Source organism: Myotis lucifugus, unplaced genomic scaffold (genome assembly GCF_000147115.1).
Source record: "Myotis lucifugus unplaced genomic scaffold, Myoluc2.0 scaffold_656, whole genome shotgun sequence".
NCBI lineage: Eukaryota > Metazoa > Chordata > Mammalia > Chiroptera > Vespertilionidae > Myotis > Myotis lucifugus.
Genome location: NW_005871704.1, coordinates 316,842 through 337,417, shown reverse-complemented (window position 1 = coordinate 337,417; position 20,576 = coordinate 316,842). Strand labels below are relative to the sequence as shown.

The 20,576-nt window shown below is 41.2% G+C and overlaps 1 pseudogene; it reads left to right on the top strand.

The window, feature by feature from the left end:
• The first annotated feature begins 10,186 nt into the window (after positions 1–10,186).
• LOC102419780 lies at positions 10,187–17,486 on the top strand (annotated as a pseudogene).
• Positions 17,487–20,576: the final 3,090 nt, after the last annotated feature.

Here is a 20,576-nt window from a genome sequence, read left to right as displayed (position 1 = left end):
GGACTTTAATACACCACTGACATCACTGGATAAGTCCGCTAGACAAACAATCAGCAAAGAAACAGCAATCCTAAATGACTCACTAGATCAGATGGACTTAATTGACATCTTCAGAACACTTCACCCCAAAACTGCGGAATATACATTCCTCTCAGGTGCTCATGGGACATATTCAAAAATAGACCACATATTGGGTCACAAGCAAAGTCTCCACAAATTCAAGAAGATTGAAATCATAAAAAGCTTCTTCTCAGACCACGATGGCATAATGTTAGAGATAAACTACAATAAAAACAACCCAAAATACTCAAACACTTGGAAGCTGAATAGCATGTTATTAAATATTGATTGGGTTACCAATGACATCAAAGAAGAAATTAAATTGCATGAGAATTTCACAATGATTACACAAGAAATACATTTTTTTAAATCAGTTAAGCCAAACAAAACAAAAAAAAACCCATAAAAATAAAAACCCATCTGAACCACCATCTTGAGATAATCGATGTTAAATTGGCTGTACATCCTTTCTATGAGATTTTTTTTCTTGTGAGATCTTTTAAAGATGAAAGTGGGATCAGTCCATATTTGGTATTCAGGATCCTTTTCCACTAAACAGTATATGGCAAGCCTCCTTCCGAGCAGGTGATAGAGCAGGAGGCTGTGGTGCCACTGATCTAAGGGGTCCTGCGCTGTCCTCCCCAGGTCCCAGCAATATAAACACTGCGAAGAACTTCTCAGTGCACACATATTTACATGTACTAGTATGTCCAGCTGTCTACGTGGAATAGGTTGGGGTCAAGGGAGCAAACTTAGAAAGGGCTTCTGTGCACCTCTAAAGTGTTGTATGTAAAGGGGCTACATTCTCAAGGCTCAGCAGCTGCTGGAGCCTGGAAAGTTGCCCAGAGAGCCAAGGAAAAGCAGGGTCTCTGGTCTTCACCCCAGCTCCTTGCAACAACAGCTATTTGTGCTTCGGTTTCCCTATTAGTCAAAAGGCTCAGGTAGAGAAAGACCCCACCCTAAGCACTTCCCTTCCACACCCTCGCTGGGGTGGCAATCTGACTTCCCCCAGGAGCAAGGGCTGGGAGCGGCCAAACCTCTTTTCTGAAAGGGTAGAGGTTCCCACCTGGTGTGTGATGAGCCCTGGAGCATGTGGCACATGCTAGGGGGAGTCAACACATAAGGGGTCCCCCAGAGCCTTCCAGTCCCGGGAATGCCAAGCTGCCTCACACTTCCAGGGCCTTTGATCTTTTAAAAATGAAAGTGGGACCAGGCCATATTTGGTCTTCAGGATCCTAGAAGGCTCTGTCCTACATGCCTTCTTATGGCAACTTCAAAACACAGCTTATATATCCCCTCCTCCAGGAAGCCTTCCTGATTTCTTGGTTAAAGTCAATTGTCCCTCTTCTGTACTCCAAAGGCCCCAGACACTGGCCACCAAAGTTATCTATTCACCTGTTGGGTCTCCCTACTTAACTCAGCTCTTGAAAGGTCAAGCCCATGTCTGGCTCCCAGCTGCAACTCCAGAAGCCAACACAGAGCCTGGTACACAGGCACCAAATAAATGTTTGCTGGATAAAGGGCCCATTGAGTGTCACCACCACAGCCTTCTTAGGAAATCCATCTGGAGTCAATAGAGCGCTATTTGACTGTGTGACCTTGAACATGACCTCTCTTCCTGTGCCTCCCCAAGAGCCTCAGTTTCCCCAGACAACCTCCACACTCCCTGCCAGCTCTGCTGCTCTCTTACCATAATCCTCCTCTCTCACCACCATGCCTAGGCCTACTCACATGGGGCTGGTGACAGGAAGGATGGTGCTCACAGCTCTCCATCCCTGGCACCTTACTTTCTGCCCAGGCCTAAGCAAGCCCCCAGACACACTCCCCCCAACTGCATTCCCACTGTCAGCAGGTTATCAGCCCCCAGGGCTGCTGCTCTTGCTTCAGTCCAGAAGCCAGCAGTGGGTCTGAGCACCCAGGCCAAGAACCAGGAGGCCCAGAGGGTCTGTGTCCAGGAGGCTGGGGGCCCCACCCCGGGATATGTTTACAGCTTTGAGTAAAATAGCAACTCTCAAGGCTATTTTGGAAACCTATCTGCAGTTTGGATCTCTCCCTTGTTTATTCCAAGTGACTGGGCCCCACAGGTAATTGCAAGGCACTGTGGGTCTGAAGCTCCATGTAATCTCCCTGTCAAAGTCAGATCCTCACTCACTGCTCACCCAGCAGCCCTGGGGCCAATGCCTTGGATCCAAGTTTCCCTAATCACCTGCAGCCCAGGAGTTGGCACACCCCATCCTGGGTGTAAACCAAGGCTCTGCAGCCTTGAGCAAGTCACCTCTCCAGGTCTCCGTCTTCTCACCTGTGGCATGGGTGAGAAGGACCCCGCCTGAATTAACTGGGGACAGGCAAGCACAGGTAGGCTCCATGTGTGGGGGGAAATTTCACAGAACATGGAAACGGGATCCTGGGATGTGGAAAGGGACACTCAGATGTCCTGGCCATTTTAAATGAGAAGTCTGACGCTAAGAGAGGAAAGTGATGTGCCCAAGGTCACACCTTCAGCAGCAACAGAGCGAGGACAGGAGCCCATGTGCGTCCTGCCATTGGTAAGAAGGATACTCCTGAGTAACCGCCAGGGAGGAAGGAGGGGAGAGTGACAAGGACCCAGGAAAACAATGAGTTGCACGTGGGGCTCATGACCCATGAGGATGGGTCATGGTCAGCACTGCCTGTTTGTGCGGCACCCTGATTGTCATAAATGGCCCAGAGCTGCAGGCACAGCGGGACAAATTGCCATTGCCTGCTCCAAGAAAGCGATTAGTGACTACACACAGCTCGAGGGGACAGACTCATTACTTAGTACCAGCCTCCTGTCGTCATGAGGGCCCTGGCATTCAACTTGCCTTGAACCAGTGGGGAGGGCATAGGGGCGCCCCCAACACACACACACACACACACACACACACACACACACACACATACAGCCTTCCTCCTACCCGACCATGTGGCTGGAGTCCTCCTCTTAGAGTGGAGATTAGTCAGCTCCCTGCATAGAGGAGGGGGAATGAAATGGAGCCGACGCCTAGAGAACTTTCTGTGACAGTACAGCCCCTGGCAGAGTATTGTATCGAAGACCCTCTTTTCCTCACCCTCATTCTGCTGATGGGGAAACTAAGGCTCAAATAAGTCAGGCAACTTGTGCAGGGTGATATAATCATAATAGTTAATACCATGAAGTGTTAGCATTGATAGGTACCATTAGTTCATTTAACCCTCACAACAACCTTATGAGGTGGGTGCTATTACTATGCCTGTTTTACAGATGGGGAAAGAGGCCCAGGGAAGTGAAGCAAGGTGTGCAAGAACAGAGCTTGACAGTGTAGAGCCAGTAACTCCATACTGTTTTCCATAATGGCTGTACTCTCTGCATTCCCACCAGCAGTGTGTGAGGGTTCCCTTTTCTCCACATCCTCATCATCACTTGTTTGTTGATTTATTGATGGTAGCCATTCTGGCAGGTGTGAGGTGATACCTCTTTGTCATTTTAATTTGCATCTCTCTGATGATCAGTGACTGTGAGCAATTTTTCATATGTCTCTTTGCCATCTGTATACCCACTTTGGAGAAATGTCTATTTAGATCCTTTGCCCATTTTTTAAAAATATATTTTATTGATTTTTTCACACAGAGGAAGGGAGAGGGATAGAGAGTTAGAAACATCAATGAGAGAGAAACATTGATCAGCTGCCTCCTGCACACTCCCTACTGGGATGTGCCCACAACCAAGGTACATGCCCTTGACTGGAATTGAACCTGGGACCCTTGAGTCCGCAGGCTGACGCTCTATCCACTGAGCCAAACCAGTTAGGGCTGCCCATTTTTTAATTGGATTGTTTCTCTTTCTTTTGTTAAGTTTTATAAGTTTCTTATATATTTTTTATATTAACTCTCTATCAGATGTATCATTGCCAAATATGTTCTCCCATACAGTGGGCTCCCTTTTCATTTTGTTAATGGTTCCTTTGCTGTGCGGAAGGTTTTTATTTTGATGTAGTCCCATTTGTTTATTTTCTCCTTAGTTTCCTTTGCCCTAGGACAGTGGTTCTCAACCTGTGGGTCGCGACCCCTTTGGCAGTCGAATGACCCTTTCACAGGTATCGCCTAAGACCATCCTGCATATCAGATATTTACATTATGATGCATAACAGTAGCAACATTACAGTTATGAAGTAGCAACGAAAATAATTTTATGGTTGGGTCACAACATGAGGAACTGTATTTAAAGGTTGAGAACCACTGCCTAGGACATGTATCCATAAACATGCTACGAGAGATGTCTGAGATTTTGCTGCTTTTGGTTTCTTCTAGGGTTTTTATGGTTTTCTGATTTTCATTTAAGTCATTTTTAGTTTATCTTTGTGTATGTCGTAAGTTGGTAGTTTGATTTCATTTTTTTTTTTGCATGTATCTGTCCAGTTTTCCCAACACCATTTAATGAAGAGATTCTCTTGACTCCATTATATGCTTTTGCCTCCTTTGTCAAATATTAATTGAGCATAATGGCTTGGGTCATTTTCTGGATTCTCTGTTCTGTTCCATCTGTCTATATGTCTGTTCTTGTGCTAGTATCAGGCTGTTTCATTATTACAGTGGCTTTGTAGTATAACTTGAAATCAGGTATTGTGATTCCTCCAACTTTGTTTTTCTTTCTCAAGATTGCTGCAGCTATTTGGGGTCCTTTTCTCTTCCATAAAATTTTTGGAGTATTTGTTCTAGATCTGTGAAATATGCTATTGGTATTTTAATAGGGATTGCATTGAATCTGTAGATTGCTTTGGGTAATATGAACATTTTAATGATGTTAATTCTAACAGTCCATAAACAAGGCATATTCTTCCACTTATTTATATCTTCTACTATCTGTTTTTTCAAAGTATAGGTCTTTTGCCTCTTTGATTAAGTTTATTCCTATGTATCTTAATTTTTTTGTTGTTGCAATGGTAAATGGGATTGTTTGTTTAGTTTCTCTTTCTGTGAGCTCATTATTGGTGTATGAACAAGCCATCTTTTTGGGGGGTGTTGATTTTATATCCTGCTATTTTGCCAAATTCATTTATTAAATCTAGTAGTTTTGTGATGGAATCTTTAGGGTTTTCTATGTAGAATATCATGTCATCTGTGAATAATGAGAGTTTTACTAGTACTTCCTCCTTTCCAATTTGGATGCCTTTTATTTCTTCTTCTTGTGTGATTGTTGTGGCTGGGACTTTCAGTACAATCTACACTAATAAAAGACAAAGATGCTAATTGACCGTACCTTCGCTAAAGTCAATTAACCCAACAAAGATGGCCATTAAATTTGCATACTGCAGGCGGGGCGGCACAGCGTGATCTGCCGCCCACTGCTCCGGGCCGCACATGGCAGGCCCAGCTGGCGGCGAGGCGGGCGGCATGGCAGAGGGCCTGCCATCTGTGACCCAGCGTGGGATCTTCTGGGCCTGCCATCTGCCACCTGGGGAGCAGGCCTAAGCCAGCAGGTGGTTATCTCCCGAGGGGTCCCAGACTGTGAGAGGGCACAGGTTGGGCTGAGGGAACCCCCCTACCCCCGCCAGTGCACAAATTTTTGTGCACTGGGCCTCTAGTCCTATATAATAAAGAGCTAATATGCTAATTAAACCGGATGGCAGAACAACTTTTCATAACGACCTTCTGGAGTGACCTTCTGGAACGACCAGGGAATGGGGCCATGGGGCCCCAAGGAAGCTGGGGCTGCGAGGCCGTGGGGCTGCAAGGACCGAGGCAGCCTGGGCTGTGAGGGCCGAGGCAGCCAGGTTGCGAAAGCCTACCCTTGCACGAATTTCATGCATCAGGCCTCTGGTATTGAATAAGAGTGGTGAAAGCTGACATCCCAGTCTTGTTCCTATTCTTAGGAGAAATGGTTTCAGGTTTTGCCCATTAAATATTACGATCACTGTAGGTTTGTTACTATGTCCTTTATCATGTTGAGATATGCTCCCTGTATTCCCACTTTGCTGAGAGTTTTTATGAAAAATGTGTGTTGGATTTTGTTGAATGCTTTTTCTGCATCTATTTATATGATCATGTGATTTTTGACTTTCAATTTGTTTATGTGATGTATTATGTTTATTGATTTGCAAATATTGTACCAGCCTTGCATCCCTGGAATAAATCCCACTTGGTCATGGTGTATGATCTTTTTAATATCTTGCTGGATCAAATTTGCTAATATTTTGTTGAGTGTTTTTATCTGGTTTTGGGATGGGGATAATATAGCATCATAAAAAAGAGCTTGGAAGTGTTATTTCCTCTTGGATTTTTCGGAATTATTTGAGGAGGATAGATGTTATTTCTTCCTTGAATGTTTGGTAAAACTCCCCTGTGAAACTGTCCCAGTACAGGGCTTTTGCTTGCTGGGAGTTTTTTTTTTTATTACTGCTTCTATTTCCTCAGTTGTTATTGGCCTATTTAGGTTTTCTGATTCTTCCTGATTCTGTTTTGTGACATTGTATTTTTCTAGGAATTTCTCTATTTCATCCACATTGTCCACCTTGTTGGCATATAGTTGTTCATAGTATTTTCTTACAATTTTTTGTATTTCTGTGGTGTCAGTGTTTACTTCTTCAATTTCGTGCCTGGTTTTATTTATTTGGGTCTTCTCACTTTTTTTCTTAATGAGTCTGGCTAATGGTTCATCAATCTTGTTTATCTTTTTGAAGAACCAGCTCCTGGTTTCATTGATTATTTTTTATTGTTATTTTAGTCTATATGTCATTTATTCTGCTGTAATCTTTAGCATTTCCTTCCTTACTTACTCTGGACTTTTCTTGTTCTCTTTATAATTCTTTAAGTTGCAGGGTTGAGTAGTTTATTCTTAATTTTTCTTATTTTTTAGGTAGGCCTCTAGTGCTATGAACTTCCCTCTCAGGACTGCTTTTGTTGTGTCTCAGAGATTGGGGGTTGTCATGTGTTCATTTTAATTTGTTTTCAGGTAATTATTTTTCTTTCTTGATCTCATTGGTAACCCATTCATTGTTGAATAACATGCTATTTAACCTCCATGTGTTTAAATGTTTTTGAGTGTTTATACTGTAGTTGATTTCTGTTTTCATTCCTTGTGATCTGAGAAGATGATTCATATGATTTTAATCTTCTTGAACCTGTAGAGACTTATTTTCTGACCTAACATGTGGTCTATCTTTGTGAATGACTCATGTGCACTTAAGAGGAATGTATATTCTGCAGCTTTGGGGTAAAATGTCTGTAAAACTCAATTAAAACCATCTGATTCAGTATGTCATTTAGAGTCACTGTTTCCTTGCTAATGTATTGTCTGGAAGATCTATACATTTAAGTCAGTGGGGTGTTAAAGTCCCATACTATGACCATATTGTTGTAAATCTCTCTTTTAATGTCCTCTAAATGCCATATATATATATATATATATATATATATATATATATCCTCCTATATTGGGTGCATATATGTTTACCAGGGTTATATCCTCTTGTTAGATTAATACTTTTAGTATTATGTAGAAACCTTTGTTGTCTGTCATGATGGGCTTCATTTTGAAGTACATTTTGTCAGGTGTAAGTATTGCTAGCGCAGCTTTACTTTTTCTCCATTTGCATGAAACATTTTTTGCATCCCTTCACTCTCATCCTGTGTGAATCTTTTGTTCTGAGGTGGGACTTTTGTAGACAGCATATAGTTGGGTCATGCTTTTGTATCCATTCAGATACCCTATGTCTTTTGATTGGAGCATTTAATCCATTTACACTTAAGTTTATTATTGATAGGTACTTATTTATTGCCATTTTAATTCTGTATGCCTATGTTTCTCTCTCTATTTCTTCTTCTCATTACAGCAGTCCCTTTAGCATTTCTTGTAATGCTGGTTTGGTGGTGATAAGCTCCTTTTGCAATTTTTTGTCTGAAAAGCCCTTCTATATTGGCCATCTATTTTAAATGATAGCCTAACTGGATATAGTAATCTTGGTTTCAGATCCTTGCTTTCCATTACTTCATGTCATTCCCTTCTGGCCTGTAGAGGTTCTGATGAGAAATCAGCTGACAGCCTTACGGGAGCTTCTTTGTAGTAACAGTTTGTCTTTGTCTTGCTGCCTTTAAGTATCTCTCTTTGTCTTTATTTTCAGCAATTTAATTATGATGTGCCTGTGCATGGGCTTGTTCAAGTTCTTCTTCCTTGGGAATCTCTGTTCCTTCTGGACTTGTAACTTCACCAGGTTAGGGGAGTTTTCTGTCATTATTTCTTCAAACACGTTCTCTATCCCTTGCTCACTTTCTTCCCCTTCTGGCACACCTATTATGCAAATATTGTTACGTTTTATGTTGTTCCACAGCTCCCTTAAGCTGTCCTCCTGTTTTTTAATTGTTTTTCTTCTCCTTTTGTTTCTCTGATTACATGATTTTTTTCTACCCTATCGTCTAATTAGTGATGCGATACTTTGCTTCCCCTAATCTGCTGTGTATTCCTTCCATTGTGTTCTTTGTTAGTGCTATGTCCTTCTTCATAGGTTACTATATCTTTTCTCATGCAGTTGAGTGTCTTTGCCACTATTCTGAACTCAATGTCTGATAAATTTCTGTTTTTATATTTTTTGATAAGTTTGTTATCTCCATTTCATTTAGTGCTTCTTTTGGAGAATTCTCTTGTTCTCTTGTTTGGGGGTTGTTGTTGTTTTTTATCTCCCCATTTTGGCTGCCTGATTGGATTTGTGCCTATGTATTAGATAGATCTGCCATGCCTCCCAATCTCTAGTGCAGGACAGTGTCAAATGCTGTTTCTTTTTTAAAATATTTTTATAGATCATGGAGTAAGGCAGAGATAGGGAGAGATAGAAACAACAATGATGACATAGAATCATTGATCGGCTGCCTCCTTCACACCCCCGCTGGAGTTCTAGCCTGAAACCTGGGCATGTGCCCTGAAGGGAAATCAAACCTGGTACCTTTCAGTCCACAGGCCAACATTCTATCCACTGAGCCAAACCAGCTAAGGCTCAAATGCTGTTTCTGATTAATTAGACAGGAAAAGACTCAAAGCCTCCAGAGACCCACCTCTGCTTGCAGACTGATTGCATTCAGTCTTGAGTAGGTGGGGTGAGAGGTTTTTTAACGGGGCAGGGTAATTGTTGCTGCCTGGAGGCTAATTGTTATTCTTAGTCTCTTAATGGGCCTCAGAAACTCCACAGGGTGGGGTAAGGAGTTTTCCAATAGGGTGGGGTAACTGTCTTTCTCACAGGCAAAAACTGCCTGGATAGTAAAAGTCTACCTGAGAAAGATATCCTCCACAGCATGAGGAAAGACTCAGCACAGAAAACCAGGGTGTCTTCCCTCAAATCTCTAACTCCAGAGCTCTAAACTCTGGCTCTCCTCACACAGCTCCAGTCCACTCTGTACTCCCTCTGCCAGAGCTCAAGTCTGCACACAAAAGTTTTGTGTTGGCACTTGAAAAAGTTCCCTGCATTTCTAGCCATCTCTCCTTTGCAGACAGCAACTATGCTGCTTTACACAGTCAGATGTTACATGGGCACCTTTCTCAGTTCTGCTGCTCTCTCCTAGGGGTTCCCATTTTGTGGTTTAGACCACAGAGTTCTCAGTGGCAACCCCCACAGCTAAGATATCTTTCTGGAACTTCAGCAGATATTATATATATAATCTCCTACATTTTAAAAGACAAGAGAGTACATGAATACCATGAAATGGCATAAGAAATAACAGAGACAGGTAGGAAACCTTTCAACACAGTTTGATAGAAACAACTTGAGGAATAATAACTGGTGTTATCCCTCTTGTCTTTAAAAGAAATATCAAGCTATCAAAAAATGTACATTTTCAAATGGCAACCCTCACATAATGCTCTCCCTACAACTGGTTTTGTGTAATAGAAAGTGCCAAAAGCTAGGCTATGAAATTGCAACTCACCTGGCAACTAAATAGCAGTCCATGTTGAGAACACCCACAAAGATATCCTGTACACACACACACACACACACACACACACACCAAAAAAATGTAAGCAATAATCATTTGTTGGAACAATGAAAGAAATGGAGGACAAAGACTTGCATGTTAGTACTCTCAACTTTTTTGCCATGTGGATGACACTACCAAAGGCTAACTGTCTTTTCTGTCCACAGCCATGGACCCATCAAAGTCCCCCTCTAATTAGCCCCTTCTCAAAGGGAAAAGAAGGCAAGATCTCCAAGAGATGCTGAGAGAAGTAGGACTGGATATTGAGTACTGGTTGCCAAAGCTGCAGAAACTCCTTGATGTGAGCTATGCCCAGGCCTTACAACATATAGAAGAAAGAGAATTCCAGATACTGAAATCCCAGGCAAAATACCCCGGGGAGAATAGGGCCCTGCAGATGCTACTCAACCTGTCACACTCAAATAGCATTTCATAGTTACAGGAGTCTCAGGAAAAACTCTTAAAGGAAAAGAAGAAGAAGGGAAAGCAAATGCTGCAGGAGCAAAGAGATTCCAAATCAGAAGAGAGGCAACGACAAGAGGGATTGAGGGGGGGGAAAGACAGACCTGAGGCAGGCAAAGGAGCTCCCCAATGAGTATTGGCCACCCTCCGAAAAATACTTACAAGAAGCCATGGAAAATATGGAGGGAAAACTCAACCTCAATGAAAGGACACTGTCTTATAGGAAAAACCTCTCAGATAGAGATCTATTGAGATGGGCATCTGGAGGGCTGGCCCTGCAGGGAATTTATAAAACCAGCTCCCACAGGAACCTTCTAGAGAAGAGAGAAGAGCTACTCAGTGTCCCCCAGGAGTTCTCACTCTTTGGCCCTGAGCACAGCATGCGAATGGGAACCTGGGAATTTACATCTTCTCAAGTAGAATCCATGTTCACCCAGATGATAGAGAAGCTGGGCCTCAATGTAATTGCCTCAGCCAAGGGCGGACCTTGGGGATTTAGTGTGGAAGATGGTATGGACCACAGCAAACATTCAGAATCCAAGGAAACCCAACAATCACGTTCTGAGCACTCCTATTTCTGCTCTACCAAGTTCAGCTATGTCCCACTTGCCTCCTGCCACTTTCCCATGGATCAGCTCTGGTTCTCCAAGGCTGCTCTCCAGGAACTGAAATGCATTGATGACCTTCTGCATCAGCCTGCAGACACATACAGTCTTCCCTTGCTAAGGCACAGGACTGAAGCTTTCTTCCACAGGTTTGGCTCTCATGCTAACCAGGGCCCACTACATCTGGGAGGAATCTACTGGTGGAAAGCCATATCAGAGGGTTTCCTGACTGAGCAGCTGGAACAAGTAAAACATCAGTCAGCAGAGGCCCTGAACAGTTTCATAAGTGGAAGCTACAGTGGCTTTGGAGTGAAAGTTGCTGCAGGTGCGGATGGGTCACACTCTAGTTCAGAAACTAACACCAAAAGCACAACCTTCCAAAATCTCCAAACCAAAGTCCAATTATCTGTGGCTCAGACAGGTGGCCCACCAGAAGCAAATGGCTTTCTCCAATGGAAAGCTGGCCTAGTTGCCAGTAATCAAACCTGGAATGTCATTGACCGGGGCCTTCAGCTGGTGCCCGTTTGGGACATCATCCTCTCCAACCACAGAAGTGATTTTAAGGATCCATGTCAGGTAGCTAGCTTCCTGAAGGATAGATACACTGCTCTGACTGGCATCACTGCCCAGATCCAGGCTGGAGAAGACTTACTGAGTGTTGAAAATGAGGCTAGGGTTTTCCTAGAGGATGTGAAATCTTGGGAGGTATCTGATCCTAAAGACCAGCTTAAAAAACTGATAAATTTCATGCAAATGTTGATTCAAAAAACAAAAAGTTATGATTCTTGGGTTAACATATGCCTCACAGACTGGGGTCTGCAGAACTTTCTGGTAAACACTGTTAACTTTTGCAAAAATTCTTCCATCCATGAAACTAAGTTGATTAAATCTCAGTTGCACAGCCTTTTGGATCCTCACATCTACAAAGTGAATAATTTTCCTCAGGCTCATTCCATCATACAGTGGCTCTCCCAGTCAAAGTCAGAGCAGGAGCCTATCAACATCACCCAATTTTCTGAACTAATTAAAATCTTAAAGAAAATCCAGACTGATCTCATGGAAGTGAAAGTGAAATCTGAGACTGCAGAAACAGTGGAAGAAGCTCAAAGAAAGGCCACTTATGAGGTCACTTTGTCTCTTGGTTGCTTCTTGAATTACCTCCAAAAAACAGAGCAGCCAGACACACAGCTCTTGCTACTTTCCATTGCAGCTGGTGCAGGGTATCATGTGGTCCACAGTAAGTTTCAGCATCTCCTAGGATGTGAGGAGTTAGACTTCCTACTGCATGAAATGCAAACTGCCCAAGATAAATACCAGGAGCTCAAAAATATTTGTACCTACAGAGCTCAGGCATTCCTGGTGCTCACAGGTCTGACAGCTACCATCGGAGTCATGGCTGTTTCTCCAGAGGAGAAAACACAACGCTTGGCATTCATAAGGCATCTCATGGGCCAATTTTTGTCAAAAGAAGTTGTCCATGTCCTCTCCAAACCTGGAGCAGATCAGGACTGGGAAAACCTAGAGAAAAACTTAAGATTGCTCATTGATGGTAATTATGAAGCTACCATATCTTCTTTCCAAATGGATGAGATAAGAAAAACCTTGCAAAGTATTTTCCATAAAAAGAAGCAATCCCATGAACCACATGATAATAGAAATAGTAATTGGGAAGATATAGAAGGTACAGCCTTCCAGAGATTACTCCAGCATCTAGGCCTAGAACATTACTACCCAAAAAGGATGAGCAGAGCTAACTTCCATCTAATCAACAAGACTTGTGTGTACAACACCCAGCCCAGCTCTGAAAGGGAGCTTCCTTCCTATTTCTTGCAGAAGCTATTGATGTTGGATTATGAAATGAGATATCTTGTCTTCAGAGATGGTGAAAACACACAGAATCATGTCTATCAAAGTGCCTCTAATAAGAAAAATGAGATATTTGATCTATATGAAAACCTGTTTGAAGATAGGGATACTCCCACTAATCCTTCAGATACTAATCCTAGGCCCCATATTCACCCTATGGATATTCAGATGGCACTTCTTCATTGTGCAGATGATTTTGCCAGACAGTATATTTTGTCTAAACTTTCCATTTGCCAGTTTGCACTCCCTCTTCTCATACCTAATCCCTGCAATTCTCAAATTGAATTCTCTCTCTGGTCTCTCAGTCAAATTAGAAGGAGCTGGCAGGAAGCAAGGAAATTACCAAGAGAGAAGATCAATTACAAGAATAAGCAGATGTGTCATGTCTCTACTCCCATTGTGTCCTTTATAAGAGTTGGAAATGGCTTCTCTGCTTCCAAATCTCAGATCATGAACTGTCTTCTCAGTAAACATAAACATGATGTCTTTTTCCACCGACATTGCAGAGGGAGCACCAAAGACTGTCTCTTGATGGGGGGAGTGGTGGAAATCTGCTGGTTCTGCCCTGCAGGGGAAGATGATGACAGATTTGACAACTGTGTGACCTTCACCAATCTCCATGGAGATGCAAAGGAACATAAGAAGCAACTCACCTTCTTGCAGGAGGTCTCTTCTCTCATTGTTGTCCTCTTGTCAACTTCTGATGACAATAAAGAAAACAGAAAAATTATTCATGATCTATGTCAGTCACCAAGACCTTTGATTTGTTTACTTGATAACAAAGAAAAAACCATGGCCAGTAATTCTAATAAAAAAGTCATCATTGGAATCCGGAACAGAAATGAAGCAGAATTAACAGAAGAGCTTGTTACTACAACCAGACGTTTGATGGAGCTCTCAAACATAGCTTTCAGCTTAGAGGACTGTGCCCCAATTGCTCGAAAGCAAGGATTCCTTATTGACGAAGACCAGAGAGACTGCAAGGAAGCCAGAGAAAATTCAGAGGTCCTAATAGCTCTATTGAGAGACTTAAATATATCTCAGGTGAAGGAAAACTTACTGCCCCTTCAGGGACACCTGTGGCATCTTTGGTGTAAAAAGGACAGAGAACTCTATCATCTAAGAGAAAAAGGGAATCGAAGCATTGAACAACACAAGAGTGAGATTGAGACAGAAAAACAAAGAATACGGAATCAACAGTTGACCAGAGCCTTTCCTCTCAATGAATTAATGCAGTCTGTCCTTGAAATTCTCCAAAGTCTTTCAGAAACTCAAACCGCACACTACTTTTTGCAATGGCTGAGTGTGTTTTTGGACAGACTGACTGCAGGACACTTGGAACAACTGAATGAAAAGAAAAACAATTTGTGGTCACTGATACAAACAGAAAAGCAAAAGGCACCCAAGAGCACTGACCTCCAACGCTGGCAAAAAGAGATAGAAGCTATCTCCAAAGAGATTAGTGACAGTACATTGGGAATTGAGCAACTTCTCAGAGAAGTTGGCCAGATCTATGAAGCTCTGGAAGAAGCTTCCCCCACTAAAAATATCCTTTATCTCTCCCTCCCCCAGATTGCTGCAGATCTGATGATATCTGGTGTTCCCATTGAGCTGATGGATGGGGATGCTTCATATGTGCCTCTAAAGTGGGTGGCAGCTCTTTTTGACAAGGTCTCTGAGAAACTTGGAAACAAACGACTATTTGTTCTCTGCATCCTTGGCCTTCAGAGCTCAGGGAAGTCCACCCTGCTGAATGCACTTTTTGGGCTGCAGTTCACCGTCAGTGCTGGGAGGTGTACTCGGGGGGCCTACATGCAGCTCCTGAAGGTTGAGGAGACTTTCACAAAGGAACTGGGCTTTGACTTTGTGCTTGTTGTGGACACAGAAGGACTTCGGGCCCCAGAACTCAGTAACAAGTCCAAAAATCGTGACAATGAGTTGGCAACCTTTGTCATTGGACTTGGAAACTTGACTCTGATCAACATTTTTGGAGAAAATCCATCAGAAATGCAAGATATTCTACAAATAGTTGTTCAGGCGTTTATGAGGATGAAACAAGTAAAAATCTCCCCAAGTTGCCTTTTTGTCCATCAGAATGTGGGGGAAGTCACAGCTAAAGATCAAACTATGGAAGAAAGGAGGCAGTTAGAGCAGAGACTAGATGAAATGGCCACAATAGCAGCTGAGCAAGAACAGTGCTCAGATGTAACCCGCTTTGGTGATATCATTAAATTTGATGTCAATACTGATGTCTTCTACTTTGCTCACCTCTGGGATGGCAATCCGCCAATGGCCCCTCCCAATCCTCGCTACAGCCACAATGTCCAGAATCTGAAAAGGAGAATTCTTATGGCTGCCAAACAGGAGTCTAGGGGAAGCATCATGAAGATCTCAGATGTGAAATTACAAGTTCAAGATCTGTGGAGAGCCCTGGTGAATGAGAACTTTATTTTCAGTTTCAGGAACACCCGAGAGGTCATGGCCATGAGCAAATTGGAAACCATGTATAATTCCTGGACATGGCAGCTGAGGAGTCATGTGCTAGACTTACAGCACCAGCTCATCAACCAGATTAAGAATGGAAAAATCCAGAAACTCACAGCAAGCATACTCGAGGCTCCAGTTACAGAAAAATATAAAGCCATCCAGCAAGAACTTGACATATATTTTAGTGAAGATCCAGAGAATGACATAATGATTCAGTGGAAAGCAAGTTTTGAAAATAAACTAATACACCTTAAAGAGGCACTTATTTTAGAGAGCAAAAGTAAAGCCGAGGAACATATTAGTTATAAAAAGAATCAAGAAATGCTGGATAACAAAAAATCAGATTATGAAAAGGAATTATTAGAAAGAAGTCAAAAATTGGCTTTAACTGTAAAGGGCAAGGAATTGAGTGACAAAGAGCTTCATGTCAGATTCAGTGAGCTTTGGAGAAAATGGGTCAATGATGTGTCCTCAAATCTCCCTCAAGTCACAGAGCCTGACATTGATGTGGATTCTGAAAACATCCTTTTGGACTATTTTAAAAAGGAGACAAACATTGCGAATATAGTGAAGACAAAGGCTAGAACGGAGTTTGAAATCAATTATGAAGAACATGTCAAAATAAGTAAATGGTGTTATGTATCAGTAAATACAAGTAACTTAGAAGTACATGATAAAGAGTCCATAAATAGGACTACTGACCGCATTATTTCAAGATATATTGAAACTATTGAAAATCTTCAGAAGCAACAGTGTGATTACAATAAAAGTTATTTCTATGAAATCCTGAAAATAATAGAAGAGGAGGTGAAATCTACATGCACTGAAGAAAGATACACATTTACAACTAAATACAAAATTGACTTTTCCTTGTCTTTATTCCATAGAGCATCTGAGAATTTCAAAGAGATGCATATGGCATTCAAAACAGCCAATAATCCTGTAAATTATTTGGAAAGCAAGAAAAATGATTTCTTCATGAGCTTTAAGATCTCTTGTCAAGGAGCAATCTCAGTCACAGAATTTGTTGATTTTCTATGGCACAAACTCACTCCTGCTGTCTCCAACACGATTTGGGAAAAAATGGCCCCTAAAATTGCTGGGGACATGCGAGCTACCTGCCCAGCATTCAGTGGAAACAGGGCTAACCTAGAGAAGCACGTTCTTATCTCCCTGGCAGAAAACGAAAATTTTGATGATTATTGGAAGTATCTTCATAATCCAGAATCATATTTTAAGGATTACATTCAAAACCAAATTAAAATATATTGTTTAGACAAGACAAGTAAAAAAATAAAAACTTTTTTAAAAACAAGTATAGGTGACCTTAAGAATGCCATCCTCTCAGCTATTCATGAATCCACAGCAATAGCCAAAGATAAAAGCAGCACTGTGTCTGGGTGGTTGGATTTGTTCTGTGATCACCTGGGGAGTAACTTGAACTTCCCACGAAAAGACTTGGTGAGCATTGAACACCAGGAGATAAAAGATATTGAGTTTCTCAAAGAAGCCATGAGTGAAGCTTTGGATCCCGCAATGATCAAAGTGGAACAGGAGTGTTTGAGTAAGCCTCTAGAAGACATGGTTCCTGAAATCCAGAAAATGCTCTCTGAACATCTCTGTGGCTGCTGGAAACAGTGTCCCTTCTGTGGAGCAATCTGTACAAACACAATCCCTAACCATGACGGAGACCACAGTGTTCCCTTCCACCGTCCTGAAGCTGTCAATGGATGGCGATATTACAAATCAGAAGAGTTGATCCTTGATTTCTGTACTACTTTGGTAGCAAGTGATCAAAAATTTGGACTAAGAGGTGATGAGATCCCCCGATTCTTCTATAAGACTTATCGACTGGCAGGAGGGGAATATGCCACATGGAGCATCACCCCAGACACATCCACCCAGCCATACTGGAAATGGTTTGTCTGTCACTTCAGATCAAACCTAGAAGAAAAATACCAGAAAAAATTTATAGGTAAAGGTAAAATCCCGGATACATGGGCCAAAATCACAAAGAAAGATGTGCTTGATGACTTGAAAAAGCAATAATACTCAATTCCCACAAAAGAGTACCAGAATCTGAACAAGAGTCACAGTATTTGAACAATCTGAAAATACCTCTTCTTCACAATGACAATCTACAATCTACATTATTTACATTTTCAAATAAAAAATTTAAAAATAAATCATTTATCATTTCAAGAGTTGGAAATTTTTGGTGAAAAGACTTCATTTTTTGTGTCAATTTTTCTGGTTAACTAACAAATTACTAAAATATATGAACTTATTATAAAAATAAAATAATATTTAAAATAACTACTTTATATTTTAATTATTATTCAAAATATATTTTATTTTAAAATCTATGATGTTATAGAAAATATTGGAGAGAATCATTTTCATAGAGGGAAATGAAAATTATTGAAGACAGCTACCAATTTCTATACATGAGTTGTATGACTATTTCAAAACCATTAAGCAATTCTTGGCTAGGACCTACAAATTGCCTTTATTTATTTCTTTTGAATATATTTTTATTGATTTCAGAGAGGAAAGGAGAGGGAGAGAGAGATAGAAACATCATTGATTGGCTGCCTCCTGCATGCCCCCTACTGGGGAATGAGGCTGCAACCCGGGCATATGCCCTTGCCAAAACTGAACCTGGGACCCTTCAGTCCACAGGCTGACCCTCTATCCTCTGAGCCAAACTAGCTAGGGCGCCTTTATTTTTTAAGCCTATTTTTTCTCATCTCTGAAATTGTGACAAAAAGTTTCCAACCCTTGAATAGAAAAATATTCATAAAAAGACAATTCTAAAGCATAGCGATATTTAGACATATTTTGTTCTGGGGAAAAAATAACACAAAGTTGTCCAAGTAAGAGCCTGCATCAATTCAGGAAATGTTATCAAGCAAATGTAGAAAATAGAAATCAAATAACTGTTTTTCTCATTGAATTGTCACCCTCTTCTTCCCTAGCATCTTCGCAGTTCCCTGTGAATGCTTTATAAAATGGTTCATAAAAGCTTAAGTATTCAAAGCCTGATATGTATACAAGTGTAAGAAAGTCTGACTGGCTTTTGGAACAAGATTTACGAGCAGGTTAAAAGGGCTATTTTAATCAAGGCCTTGAACAAAGTCAGATTTGATTATACCGCTAATGATTTTAAAAATTATTCCTTTAATAATGAAATATCAAAGAATATACAGTTTTTAGATTCTGATATTTTGATAAGAATTTATTTTGTATCAAACTGCAAGGAAATTCTTATCAAGAGGCACCCTTGAGACTTTTCACACAATATAAACCATAGGGTTATGTTCAGAATAAAAATGAAAAACACTCTAAAACTAACCAAGGGGAAATAAATCACCATTCTGAACACCTAAACCTTCTGAAACAAAGGCTTATGTAGGATTTTCAAAGCTGATGAGTGAAATAAGTCCTGATACAAAGAAGGTAATTGCTTCATATTGGACATAAGAGCATCCATTGGCTTCAATTTACAGGCACACTGTCTACCACTCCATCGCCAGTGAAAAAGAACCAATCCAGGGAACAGCAGTCCAAAACTTGGGTCCTCAGTGTTTGGAGATTAAAGTACTGATTCTGCTACCTTTGTTCATCAAAGGGCTTCAAACACACTCAGTTAGAGGTCAAACTACTCATGTCCTCAAAATAAATCCTGGAACAGGAAGAAAAAAAAAGATAACTGTGTAGGAATATGGGTTTCTGTGTTATTAGTGGAGAGAGCAAAGATGTTCTTGAACAGTATAGTTTCCCTATTTTTCTCTGGAAAATAGTCTCAGTAAGAGTTGGAAGATCCTCCTAATATGATCATAGTCAAATGATGACTGAAACAGAAACCCTACATAGCATAGTGCCTGTCTCTCCCATGACTGCATCCTTGAAAACAGCTATGCTCAGTTAACGTTTGCTGAATGTTTTCTTTTAATTTGGTTAATGAATTTATAATTGCCTTTAACTAAGAATTATCATACATTAACTTTTATTTTCAATCCAAAATTGTTGTATATAAATTAAAAAGTTATTTGGCAAATTCTTCAGGCATTTAAGCAGAATGATTATTAAATGAGATGAAGAGGCTGTGCTGAAGGAATTTAAAAAAACTAGCAAGAAGTACATTGATATAGAGAGCATATAACTATGTAGGAATGAGGTTTTCTGTGATAGCAGTGGAGAAGAGTAAAGCTGCCATCAATGTGGGATCAGGATTATGGAGATTACAGTGTCATTGGATTGGGGTCAATGAGGGAGAAGCCCTCAGAAGCAGTGGAGGAGGAGGAAATGGAATTTGTTGGGATGAAAATCACATGATCATCAAGAGTAGGAGACATTGGGGCCAGGTGTGGTTCACAAGATTAGAGGGGGTCAGACTGGCAGGGTCAGTAGAGGTAAGGTTCACATGGTCAAAGCCATGAAATGGCTCTCTCAAGGGTCATGGAAAGTAGGGAAGAGAGAAATAAGGGAATTGGGGGTCACCATATGAGTAGACTTAGAGGATTTCCAGAGTAAGTTAAGCAAGAGGTCCCAAATGCAGTGGGAAAGAAGGAGTCACAAGGCTTTTAAGAATGGGACAAGGAGGGTGAAGAGTAAGTCATCAGATCTTAATACAAGATCAAACAACATTAATAACATGTGAGTTTCTTACATGAAAGTGAAAATTCACACTGATAAATTTTGAAGTAGGTCTGTCTCTCGGAGAGAGTATATAAATATGAGAAAGTCTAAGAACTAAATGGTTGAGCCTCCCGCTACCAAAAAAGTCATATGTTCAAGTCCTAACTCCCAATGTGATTTAGAGAGGGGGTCCTTGAGAGATACTAGGATAAGATGAGTTCATGAGGACGGGGCCCTCATGATGCCATCAGTGTCCTTAGAAGGGACATCAGAGGGATCCCTCTCTCTCCATGTGTATGAACCAAAGAAAGAAAGTGACAAACAGCAAAAATACTGCCAGATAGAGAACCCTCACAAGGAACTGTATCAGCCAGAACATTAAACTTGACGCTCCAGAATTTTGAGGACCAAATTTCTGGATCTAAGACACCTAATCTGATTTTATGTTATAGCACCCCAAGCTGACTGCGACAGGATGTGAATAAAATTTGACCCCCT